The sequence below is a fragment of the Notechis scutatus genome, chromosome 1 (assembly GCF_049901735.1).
Source record: "Notechis scutatus isolate UNSWTSFEM ecotype Mainland chromosome 1, rNotScu1.2, whole genome shotgun sequence".
In the NCBI taxonomy this organism is placed as follows: domain Eukaryota; kingdom Metazoa; phylum Chordata; class Lepidosauria; order Squamata; family Elapidae; genus Notechis; species Notechis scutatus.
In genome coordinates, this window is record NC_142009.1 from 324,204,442 (window position 1) to 324,218,478 (window position 14,037).

Below are 14,037 nucleotides of genomic sequence, written 5' to 3' on the forward strand. Positions count from 1 at the left end.
TGCCATTAAGGGATTTTTTTTCTAATATTCAGCCTTTGTCTGCTTTCCGAGTTTTGCACCTGCTGGAAAAATTGAGATTCAGTCCTCATCTTTTTCTGGGTGACTAAGATATGTCAAGAGTGCCATTGTATTCCCTTTCTGTCCTTGTTTCTCACTGTGAAACATCCACAGTCTCTCCTCAAAAGACTTCATTTAAGCCCCCAATCATATTTACTGTCCTCTGAAGACATTCCAGTTAGTCTGCATTCTTCTTAGACTTTGATGATTCAGACAATAAGGTGGGGTTTGACTGATAGCACTTCAGGCAATTTGGAAACAATACTTCAGGCACTACAGCCTGTAAGTGCATTTGCTAATTTATTTATTTTTGTAGCTACATCCTATTGACGGCTTATCTTAAATTTGTGATCAGCTACCGGTATCTCTTGATTGGTGCAGTGAATGTATCCCAGGAAATAGTTGCATTATTTGAATTCCCACTATTGGAAGTGATATTTCTATGGTAAATGGTTCCACTACGATGGAAAAAAGGCAAGGAAAGATTTTAAACATAGTTTTTAATAAATATGTTAAGGAAATATGACAGTCAAGGATAATATAATATACTTCTGATTTAAATGTATACCTTGCTTAACAACCAGTTGCTCTGGGTCCATTCAAAGTTATGATGGACCGCACAAAAAGTACTTACAATCCAATTTTTAAGTTCCAACAGCTCTGTGGTCATGTGATCATATTTTGGGCACATGGCAACCAGCTCATCTGTATAGCCATTTTCAGTGGCCCTGCGATCACGTGATTTTCAACATTTTTTGGACACTTTCTAGAGTTTACTTCCAGTTTCTGGCAAAAATTCCATTGAATGAAATGGATTTCCAAATGAAATATTGTCCATAGCATTTGCATAACAACCCCTTCAAAAAGGCCATAAAATCAGGTGCTGTCACATGTTGATCTGCTTAATAACCACAATGACTTACAACTGTAATTTTGGCCTCAATTCCAGTTGTAAATCAAGGACTAACTGTAGTTTAACAAACTCACAGAGTAGTTCTAGAAAGCAATATAAAAACAAACCAAAAAAAGTCCATCTACTGTAGATTCAGCCATTCCAACATCTGGTCCTTTCTATTGTTGCTGTGATGTCCTTCAATTACAACCAATTTTTGCTGTAGTTAATAACAACTTCATTTTTGATTAGATTTTTGTTTAGATTTGTACTATTTTCCTCTGATGGAATGTTCATTTTCTCCATTTTGCACCCCTGAAGATGAACAGCATCTAAAACCTCAACCACAATTCACACAAAATTGAACGTAGCGTTCTTCAAAGTCATACTAATTGTTACCTGCCTGAATTCATTCATCTTTTTTTTATATTGCCAACCCTAGAAAGCACCATTTGGTACCTATGAATGAACATGATTTCCATTTCCTAAGTAAAGCACTTTGCATTTGTCTCTGTGAAAAACCATTGTTATTTTCAGCTAGTTCCTCTAACTTAATGTTGGCAACTTTTAAGGTGTGTGGACTTCAGCTCCCAGAATTCCCTAGCCAGCCATGCTGGGTGGGGAATTCCAGCAGTTGAAGTCCATACATATTAAAATTGTTGTTAAAAACCCATCCATAAATAAAATGGTTAATATATTAAAATTGTTAGCTGCATACAGACAGTTCTGAATTTGTCTTCTAGGGAGTTACTCTTTTTATGACATCTGCAAATACCGTAAGCATTCCTTCCATGCTTAATCATAGTCATGAATAAAACAACTGAAGAACACCAGGCCCAGAATATAACACTCCAGATTCTTTCCAGCTATTGATGTCAGACTAACTGGTTTACACTTTTGCAGAACTCCCTTCTCTTTTTTGAGGATGGGGTTAACATTTGTCATCCTTCATAGGTCTGACCCTGTGTAACCTATTCTTCAGAAAAGTATGTAACTCAGGTCTGTCTTTTGCCTTAAATTAAAGTTGGAGATTCCGGATTAAACAAGGAAATAGGCCAAAGTTTCACTTTAGGTGTTAGCAAAACAGTATACTTTTGCTCAGAATTTAAATACAACTCCAAATGAACAACCAATCACACAACCAACTGACCACACTGGCACACACAAGACATTTTACAAGTTAAGGAGAATAGGACAAGAAAATCCTACTGATGATGTTACCAAGTCTGGTAATGAAACGTTCAGAAACTATATTGAAGCAAGCTTGGAGATCAAACCACTGCCCAAATCTGAAACCGAGCTACAAGTATTTCCTATTATTTCGAAACAATATAGTACCTCTCTTAGACAAAAGGTCTCCCAATTTGACAACTTTAAAACTTGTTGACTTCAGCTCCCAGAATTCCTTAGCTTCATGCTGGCTGAGGAATTCTGGGAGTGGAAGTCCACAAGTCTTAGAGTTGCCAAGTTTGGAGAGCCCTGCTCTAAAGAAACTCCTAACTTTTTAAGATCATGTAGGACACCAACCTTCAAAAGAGTTAGTGGAACGTCCCTACAAACAAAAATGGAATTTAACGAAAATGAAAGTAATTAAATGTCATTAAGGTGATTATTTGACACATTTGACATTCCCCTATCACATTAAAAATTACAGTTCTGCAAAAATACATGGAGGATCTTTGGAGAGCTACATCTGAGGCCTTGGAGGGGAGTGGATTCTGCATTTCTGCTACAAATACTAAATTACATTAAAATAATTAAAATCAAATTGCATTAATTAAAATAATGACATTTAATTAAAATAGTCCTGGTGGACCCTTAGCATTATAGTGGGGCTGAGCAGCTGTTTTCCATAACCGCCTTATAGAAATGATCCTTTAGGCTTAAACAAAACCTCAGTGAACTCTTTTGCTTGCATTCTGGGTATTATTTTTTCCCCCTGACAAATGTTATGCTTGAAGCTATCTGAACATTTCCAAAAGATCTGAAGTGCTAGGACTTCTTTCAGCAATCAAGGAGAACACAGAACGTAGAATCAGGTTGGAAGGGACTTCAGAAGTCTTCTAGTCCAACTCCATGCTCAAGGCCTTACACCATCCTACTCAAATGGTTTTCCAGTCTATTTAAAAAAACAATCAATAAAACTCCAGTGATGGAGCACCCACAGCTCTGGGAGGTAAGCTAGTCCATTGATTAATTGTTCTCACTGTCACATTATTTCTTCTAGACAGGATCTCTCTTTAACAAGCTTTCCACCCATTACTTCTTGTCCTGACCTCTGGTTCCTTAGAGAGGGTCCACCAGCAGCCTGTGGAGACGGCAGCAGAATCGGACAGTGGGGGAAGAGCAACAAAAGCTAATTTGACATTATAGCAACAGCACTTAGACTTATATACCGCTTCACAGTGTTTTACAGCCCTCTAAGCAGTTTACAGAATCAGCATAATTGCCCCCAATAATCTGGCTCCTCCTTTTACCCACCTTGGAAGAATGGAAGGCTGAGTCAACCTTGAGCCTGGTGAGATTTGAACTGCCAAATTGCAGGCAGCCGGCAGGCAGCAGAAGTAGCCTGTAGCAGTGGTGGGATTCAAACTTTTTTTTTTACTACCGGTCCTGTGGGCGTGGCAGAGGAAGGATACTGTAAAATCTCCAGTCAGAAGTGGTATTTGCCGGTTCTCTGAACTACTCAAAATTTCTGCTACCAGTTCTTCACAACTGGTCAGAACCTGCTGAATGCCACCTCTGGCCTGCAGTACTGCACTTTAACCACTGTGCCACCATGGCTCATAATAAGTCAATCCTTTCTTCTCTGTGACAGCCCCATAAATACTGGAAGATAGTTATCGTGTCCTCGTTAAGCCTTCTCTTCAATAGGCCAGACATACCTAATTCTCTTAACTATTCATCATACGACTTAGCCTCTAGAACCTTTATCATCAATCAGTTCCATTCAAAGTTCAGGCTGTGGCTCAAACATTCCCCTTTCACAAGGTCCATTCCCGGGGGCTTCCTCCACCCCTGCAGATCCAAATGAAACCCTCCAGACACAGGCTTCAGCTGCTGATTGTGGGAGAGGGGTGGGGAGGCCAGTTTTGCAGAAAGGTCAGAGATGCTGGACTCTGGAGTTCCCACCACATCTGTGACCTTTTGCAGCCAGATGACGCTGGATTTTGGAATTCCAAGCATCCACTTTCTTCTTCATTTTTGGCATTTATCTTTCCTGTGGAAGGAAACTGTTATGAACTAACAAAAACCATTTAATAAAACTTATTAACATTATGTTAAGCAGGCTTGAAATCCTGCACTTTGGATTGGCCCACGAATAGCGAACTGGGATTGGTCATCACGGAGCAACCTGATTGGCTATTAGTTAACATCTTTTCATTGGGCAAAAGTTAAGCATGTGGACACAGGTCATTGGTTAACAGGTCAGTAGCTAGCTCTATAAAAGGGCTACTGCTGTCCAAGAGTTTGCTCTCTCTCTCTCTCTCTTGTTCTGATTCTTAATAAAGAGTTGAAGTTCACTAAGTCACTGACTCGTCTCAATTACTTGCACCCATGCCCAGAATATAACAGAAACCATTTCCATGCTACGGAATTTCAACAGCTTCTTTGGTGCTAAGCAGCAGATGCTTATTTGACATTATAATTGCTTTTTGACGACTTTTTCGGGAGCCACAACCAGGGGTGGGCTGCTGGGGGTTCACAAAGGTACGGGAGAGCCCCTAAGATTCGGTGCAGTTTGGAGAACCCCCAAATCCCACTCCTGGCTGACCCCACCCACCCCTCCCCGCATCTCCCAGGAGTCCCAATGCGGCCCGCTTTGGAGGCAGGTAAGTGCAGGGCGCACCTGGAGCCTCAGGGAGGGCGAAAAACAGACCTCCCAGAAGTTTGGGAAGGCCGAAAATGGGCCCATTTCCAGCTTCTAGAGAGCCTCAAACTAGAGAGTCCAGGGAGGCCATTTTTGCTTCCTGGAGGCTGGAGGAAAACCTCTGGAGCCCAGGGAGGGCAAAAACACCCCACTACTACCATGGTGCAGGAGGCCAACTAGGCCAAACCCATCATGCCCACCCAGCAACTGGGCAGAGAATCCTTTGCTAAAATTTTTGAAGCCCAACCCTGGCCACAACCAGTTGTGATCTCATTCTTTGCACCTTGTGTCTTCTTAGTACATAGAATCACAGGGCTGGGAGGAATCTTAGTACATAGAATCAGGTATTCTACAACGAGTAGAGGAGTGGAGAACTCTTCTTGTGAAATATTTCTGGACTTTCTCAATTGTGCTAATATCAGATACGTAATGTGGGTTCCAGACTGATGAACTGTATTCGAGTATTGGTCTAGCAAATGTTTTGTATGCTCTGGTTAGTAGTGTGATATTACCAGAGAAAAAGCTACGTAGGATTAGGTTAACAACTCTTAATGCCTTTTTGGCTATGTAGTTGCAGTGGGCTCTAGCACTTAGATCATTAGAGGTGAGTATTCCAAGGTCCTTTACAGAGCTTGGGTCATCAACTTCAAGCTCTTTATTTCATGTATAGATCTGTACAAAATCTTGGAGCCGCGGCAGCCTTTCATATAGGGATTGCTTGTGACTCGCCGGCCAATGACAGGTCCTTGAATCTCCCACAATTGGCTCGGCCAATCATGTTTGATTCTTAGCGAACCAATCACTGCCGTTTAGTTGACCAATCATAATGCTGTATGTGTGGACCAATCAGAAGCCAGTATTTGGAGTATGTTAATACAGAACAGTCTGATACTCCAATCCTAGAAGAGTTAGGGTGGGGAATGGAAGGATTGTATTTCTTTGCAGTCACCAGGTCGTTAGCACTCTCTGAGAGCTGTTGAGGCCACTTGGGGGTTTATCAGGGGGCGCTTGTTTGTGGAATCTTCTTGGAACTACTTCAAAGGCTGCATTGCAAATTGGAGATATGCAGTGTCTTATTCCTCCCCCTCTGTTGAGGGAGGGATGTTCGGTTCTAACACGGATGGATTATTTTACCTCTCTTTCAAACTAGTCCCCTCTACCCAATATGGAAGAAGAAGAAGAAAAAGCACCTGTGAGAGATTCTATCTTAATGATAAAAATTGGGACCAGAATTCCCATCAATATGGGAATTGTCCCATCCAATATTTGAGGGGTTGTCACAGAGAGGAGGGAGTCAACCTATTTTCCAAAGCACCCAAAGTCCACAGAAGGAATAATGGATGGAAACTGATGGAGAGATGCAACCAAGAAATAAGGAGAACTAGGTATGCCTAGTGTAGTGAAAAGAAGGACCAGGGGTGACATCCAGAAGGCAAGACAAGAAGCAATGGATGGAAACTAACCAAGGAGAGAAGCAGCCTAGAACTAAGGAGAAAATTCATGACAGTTAGAACAATGAAACAATGGAACAACTTGCCTTAGGAAGTTGTGGGAGCTTCATCACTGGAGGCTTTCAAGAAGAGACTGGGCAGCAAATTGTCAGAAATGGTACAGGGTTTTCTGGGGTCTCCAACCTTGCCAACTTTAAGCCTGGAGGACTTCAACTCCCAGAATTCCCCAGCCAGCTTTGCTGGCTGGGGAATTCTGGGAGTTTGAAGTCCACAAGTCTTCAAGTTGCCAAGATTGGAGACCCCTGGACTAGAAGACCTCCAAGGTCCCTTCCAACTCTATTATTCTGTTCTGTTACTCTATTATCTGCTGCTGAAAGAGAACTCAAATATCTGTTTTTGGACCCTGACTTAGAGCCATTCCACAATGATGCTGTTCCAGTCCACTTGCTCTTCTTTCCAATATGCTAGGAAGAAAAAGAAGAAAACCAGAGTGAGTTTTGTCACTTGGTTGCATTGACGTCACCTCACCTCATCAAACTATTTGTCAAAACTTGAGTCTTAGGCAAGAGTTTTTGACCAAGACAGAGTCAAGTGGAGCTATTATTTGTCAGTTGGAAAGTATTTTCTTACGGTTGCAGCTTAACGTTATGTTTCCCTTTTTGTAGCTTCATCACACAGCTGACTCATTTTCTGTATATAATCCATTACAAATCCCTTTTCACTCTTCAGGTTCTCCTTTTTCTTTATTTGATTTCATTTTTCTTAAATGAACTTTGCACGGATCTCTGTTGAATGTTATTTTTAGAAAATGCTCATCTTTGACAGGATTAAATTATAGAATTAGACACTCCAAATATTCTGATTTCATCAGAGTCTCCAAACCTTGAATGAAATGCAACTCTATTCAGAATTTTTGATGGAATCTCACTCCAATTCAAACCCCAAAGCCTCCACATTTTGGTGAGATGTTCCTCCCCATTCATCAGGCAGGCTCTGATGGAACACATAGCACCTGACTGCTAATTGCTACATGAGACTGGGAGTCTATTAGCCCCATGTTCTATATTATTTTACTGGAACAGTTTACAATGTTCCTTTTGATCCAAAAAACCTAAATGGTCTGGGACCTCACAACCACAGGGTCCACTTCTCTCAATATGAATCTGTTTGGTTATTAAGGTAATCAGGGAGACTTCTTACATATAAGCCTTCAGTTTCCATCCCTCAATTTCTACCCCAAAAAGGATTTCCTCTGCTACTCCCAGAATCTGTTTCCATGGTAGTTGCACTCAGCCTGCCATTCTCTTTACCTTGTTTTAAAGAGCCTTTATCCAGGCTTTTGTTTGAATTACTTGGTAGTTTTATTTTGCTAATTGCTTTATCAAATTGTAATTGATCGGTTGCATTTACAAGACACACTTAATTTGATTACTGCAATAATCTATTTTCTGGGTTTGCACAATGGACTGTACTATAAAATATCCCACCATTCCCCAACTTGGCAACTCCTAGTCATTTGGACTTCAACTCCTGAAATTCCCTGCAGTGGCTAGCTGGTTGGAGAATTTTAGGATTTGCCCAGGTTGGGAAAGGCTGATCTAAACATACAGGGAAAGTCCTCATTCCTAAGAACCTAGATTAACCTTGTTAATCTAACCAAGCTATCCGTTTATCCATCGTGGGCAAACATGTTGCAACAACACAGCCGTACTGTTTTGTTTTTATAATTAGCTCCCTTCGATGCCCTATGGCAGGGGTGTCAAACTAGATTTCATTGAGGGCCACATCAGGGTTGTATTTGACCTTGAGTCGGGGGGGCAAGGGTGGATGTGGCCGGGGTGAACGTGGCCAGGTTGACATCACTCATGTCAGGGGTACCTGTGGTGGTCCGGGAGGGCCTGGGGAGACCCACTTTGCTAGTAATTTGTTTTACTAGCACTCTGCCAGCAAAAACAGAGATCTGGAGTGGCGTGTGTAGCCCTCCCAGGCTACATTTTTGGCTGTGACGGCCTCCTGCAGCACTCTGCTAGCAAAAACAGAGCTCGGGGCGGGGGAGAGCACGAAATTTTTTCGCTGGCAGAGGCACCATGGGCCGATCCTTAGCTGTTTCCAGGGCAGCCCGGCAGGCCAGATCTAAGCACCCTGTGGGCCACATCTGGCCCACAGGGGTTGAGTTTGACATTCCTGCCCAATGGACAGAAAGACAGGGTATAAATTGAAGAATGTTAATCTGCCACTCATAAACCACCAGCTCAGAAAATATAACCAGATCATTGGGGGTGGGGGGAGGGGAGAAGTGGAAGGATGAAACTAGCAATTATTTATTGCATTTATTTTACGTTAAGTATTTTTGTTAGAGAGGTTTTTTATGAAAGTACCATCCGCTGATAAATTTATTTTGCAACATGCTATGAATAAACACAGATCTTTTGTTCGTTAACTTCTCTCTACTCTTCCCCTTTCCTCAGCCTTCTTTCCCTGAACTACTTAACATATGCATATTTTTAAAAAATTGACTGAAGATTATTTTGTATTATTTATTATTTTGTATTATTCAACTATTTACAAAGTCTGCACTACTATTACTGTTAATCTTCTCATCACTCCTTATCACCCATCCCCTCCCACTTGTGACTGTATGACTGTAACTTTGTCGCTTGTATCCTTACAATTTATATTGACTGTTTCCTAGTATGATTTGATTGCTTATTGTACCCTATGACTATTATTAAGTGTTGTACCTTATGATTCTTGACTCTTGACCAATGTATCTTTTATGTACACCGAGAGCATTTGCACCAAGACAAATTCCTTATGTGTCCAATCACAATTGGCCAATAAAGAATTCTATTCTATTCTATTCTATTCTATTCTATTCTATTCTATTCTATTCTTAAATTTATATGCTACCCATTTGGCTTCAGGAACCAAAGTAGGTTGGTGACCTTCTCACCCATAAAAAGTGCTATAAGAATTTTAATTGATTCACTAGCCTAGCCTAGGTGGCAACCCTGGCCAAACAGGCTTGAAGATGCTGAATATTTGAATAGATGTTCCTCAAAAGTTATCAGAGTTGTAGACCAGTATGGTCCAAGGCGTCCTCTGAGCTTGGTGGTTTTCTTGCAGATGTTTCATCACCAAAGTAGGCGATATCATCAGTGTTATGGTTGTGGTATTACCTTGATGGTAATGAAACATCTGCAAGAAAACAACCAAGGACTCCACAGTTCAACCCTGAGCTATTCTTTTCTTTTCTATTGTAGACCAATAGATTTTACTCAGCCTGCAGCAGTTTTAAGATGTGTAGACTTCAGCTCCTAGTATTCCTCAGCCAGCCATTTTGTCCAACCCCATAATGGAAGAGCTGCTGCAAAATTACCATGTTGCCTTTGTAGTTAATTTTTTTTAAAATTCCAATCACACAGTGCTTGTTCAGCACTGCATTTCAAAGAGAAATTAAGGCTCTTGGGAAAATGTACAAACCTGCATAATGTAAGTCAGTGTTTTTCTTTTTTTTTAATAATGTTTGTTGAAAATTTCATACAATAACAAAAAAAAACTGTGCAAAAGTGCAAAAAAAGAAAAAGAAAAGCCAAGTTAAGAAACTATATATGACTTCTGACCTTTTCAACAGATAATTATATTCTTGTTGTCCTGCCTCCCACAAGTCTCTTCACCCCTTCATTAGTCCTCATCTTTCTGTCTTCAAATTCATAAATCATCTATTCACTTTTTTTTCTTCTTTCAGAGAAAAGTTCATATAAGGTTTCCAGCCTTTCAAAAAAGCTTTTGTTTTTTTTGTTCTGTGACCAAACAAGTCAGTTTCACCATTTCTGAAAATTCTGACATTTTCACAATCCATTCCTCCATAGAACAACGTTTCTCAACCTCATCATCTTTATGATGCATGGACTTTAGCTCCCAGAATTCCCCAGCCAACATGCCAGCCAGTCCACACATCTTAAAGCTGAGAAACACTGCTTCAGACAATAGCAGAAAGATCAGTATTCAATATTCAAAAAGACCACAGAGTTTTTCAAAACTATTCTACATGGATGTGTGTCCATAAATACAGCAGGGGTTGAGCTGAACTCAAAGGAAGCGTCACTATTTTTATGTAATGTCCTCTCCCGCCCTCAGCCAGGAAAGAAAAAGCAGGTGTTGTTTAAAAGAAAAATGGAATTTTCAATTTATACAATAACTGGTTGCAACATAATTTCCTCTTTTTCAATAATCATGGGTTGGATTTCTATCCAAAAGCCAAATAGCAATTCATACATGAAGTCTTCACCTGCATGTATCTGTAGGAGGAGTGGCTGAACCTGGGGGTGGAGTTAAAAGAGGGATCAGCCTAGGATCCCTGCATAGGCATAAACAAAGTCCAGCCTCCATAGAATTCCATTGACTCTTATCTAACTCCAAGCAGGTATTTATTTATTTATTTATTTATTTATTTATTTATTTATTTATTATTTATTTGATTTGCCAATTGTTTACAAGATAATAAGTATAAATGTATACATAGTTGTGAATACATGAAATGGGTACATATAAGAAAAATAAATGAATAAGAGAAACAATAGGACAGGGACGGTAGGCACGTTGGTGCGCTTATGCACGCCCCTACAGGCCTCTTAGGAAAGGGGTGAGGTCAATAGTAGACAGTCTAAGGTTAAAGTTTTTGGGGTTTGGGGAAGAAACTACAGAGTCGGGTAGAGTATTCCAGACATTGACCACTCTGTTGCTGAAGTCGTATTTCCTGCAATCAAGTTTGGTGCGGTTAACTTTGAGTTTGTATCTATTGTGTGCTCTTGTGTTGTTATGGTTGAAGCTGAAGTATTCATTGACAGGTAGGACATTGCAATGTATGATTTTATATACCATGCTTAAGTCAGACCGAAGACGGCGTAATTCAAGGTTTTCAAGTTCTAGAATTTCAAGTCTGGTGGCATAAGGTATTCTACAACGAGTAGAGGAGTGGAGAACTCTTCTTGTGAAATATTTCTGGACTTTCTCAATTGTGCTAATATCAGATACGTAGTGTGGGTTCCAGACTGATGAACTGTATTCGAGTATTGGTCTAGCAAATGTTTTGTATGCTCTGGTTAGTAGTGTGATATTACCAGAGAAAAAGCTACGTAGGATTAGGTTAACAACTCTTAATGCCTTTTTGGCTATGTAGTTGCAGTGGGCTCTAGCACTTAGATCATTAGAGGTGAGTATTCCAAGGTCCTTTACAGAGCTTGAGTCATCAACAAGATCTTGACTATTCAGCTTGTATTTTATTTTCTGATTTTTTTTGCCAATATGTAAGACAGAGCATTTATTTGTTGAGATTTGAAGTTGCCATTTGTTTGACCACTCTGATACATAGTCAAGGTACTATCGGTGAAGAATAGTCAAGGTACTATCGGTGAAGAAGATTCCTGTGTGTACTGTAGATATGATTAGCAATAGATCAGTTTAATTGGATCTTCATGTATGGACCTGATCTTTCACTCCTGACTTCATCAATACCTTAAGAAATTTCTCTGTAGTTTGGAGTTCTCATGGGTTTGGGGACAGCCAGGTTTTCCCCCAAAGGTTCCTGTGACATCTATCACAATCTTTATAATTTGAGTCATCTGTTGTGAAATCCCATTGCTTTAACAGTATCAAAGAGGTGTCAGAATTTAGAAATCAAGTTTCTTTTCTCAGTCAAAGTCTGGTGAGTTATAAAAGGCCTTCCTCACATGACAATTTAGAGAAACCCAGAGTTTTGTTGTTGGAAGCTGCGGAACTTTATGGCTCTGATGACATACAAACCTGATCTAGAAAGAACACTCGGGGAAAGAAAGGAATGGGAATTTCGATTCTAGGATAGTTTGAAGCCCCAGTCACACCCAGGAGCTTGCATGAACAACAAATTATCAGCTCAGCTTCTGCCGTAGAAGAAATGTCACAAAGCCAGTTTTGCATGGTTTCCTCCAGCATTGTGGTTGCACGGTGGTGAGAACTCTCACATTCTGATTGTTGGGATTTCCTGTCCTCTTGAAACCAAAATGATGTAGTGTCTTACCACCATTTCCCTGTTCATTAAGAGCAACAAGTCTCTCTCTCTCTCTCTCTCTCTCTTTGTCCACTCCCCCTGCCCATCTATAGCCAACGTAAAATGCTAAAAGAAAACAAGTAGGAAGGCAAGTTGAAAGCAGATTGTTTTCAACTTGCATTCAGCTAATTTAAAAGAAAAACACACACAAGTCCAATATAGCTCTTTGTCCAATTGTATCTTTACCAGGGATCCCAATATATAACACAGTTAAAGTTGTATGACCCCCCCCCAAAAGGTTGGACATTTCCTAAATGAGGTCAAATATTCTACCAACTTCCCACTACAGTGCCTCCAGAAACTGAAAGATCTAATAATAGGAGATGAAATTATGATTTCATTTCATGCCACAGCACTCTTCACTTCCATAGATCCAAAACAAGCAAAGGAGTCCATAACAGCAGTACTATACAACACACTTGACCTAGACAAACAACTTAAGATCAAAATACTCAGAATCATGAGCCTCATCAGCCTTTGTCTCCTCCGTTTGATGGACAAATATACCAACAAATCAGAGCAACTTCCATGGGATCAGCACTCGGAGATTGTAATGAAGCATTTAGAAACTATAGCACTTCCACATCAACCTATGGATTCAGTATGTAAATGACATCTTTGTGTCATTAAAAAAAAAGCAACTAGAGAGAACATCTCCAAATCAGTGGTGGAATTCAAAGATTTTTACCACCAGTTCGGTGGGTGTGGCTTGGTGGGCGCGCTTCATGTGCAAGCCAAATGTGCACTTTGTGCAGGCGCAGAGGCATTTGCGCAGGTGCAGAGGCATTGCAACACACCTCCTGCAAGCCTGCACTCTCCCTGTTGCTTCAGCAGCTGCCGTGCGGCACTCTGTTGTGCCGCCCACAGCAGCTGCACTTCAAAAGCAGAGGAGAAAGGTGAACATGGGAGCCTGGGGAGGCCCAACAGCAGAGTAGGAGAGAGAACCGTTTTGGTTTCTGCTGCTCATTGGCGCTACTGACTCGGCCGAACCGGGCTGAACCAGTGGAATACTACCACTGCTCCAAACAAATACAATTCACAAGGGAGGAAGAAAACAGCAGCCCACTACAATACTCTTCCCGAATATCCTCATCAGCAGGGAAAATGATGGCAAAGTAGAAACACAAATCTATCAAAAAAAAACAACTCACATTATCCAAGAGCTCCACTACCAAAGTAACAATTCAGGCTCCCACAAGAAGAGCTGTGCAATAAGAACATTATTTTCAGTTCAGCACAAATGCACTGCAGCAACCCAGAGCATCAGAAAAAGGAAATAGATTGCCTATACAGCACCCTCCAACAAAATGGATACCCAAGTAAAAAATGAAAAAGGTTTTCCCTTTCTGTTGTTGTCTCTGATTCTAGGGGGCAGTGTTCATCTCCATTTTTAGCTGAGGGAAGCTACATTGTAGGAAGACATTTCCATGGTCATGTAGCCAGCATGGCAATATGCCAAGACACATATAATCGGGGTGGGATTCAAAAATTTTAACAACTGGTTCTGTGGGCGTGGCTTAGGTGGTGGGCGTGGCTTGGTGGCCATGTGACTGGGTGGACATGCTTGGTGGTCACGTTATTGGCTGGGCATGGCCAACTCAATATCACTCACATCAAGGCACGCATCTCCTCGCCTGGCCTCTCATGACTGTGGGGATGCTGCAACAGCTGTAAGTGT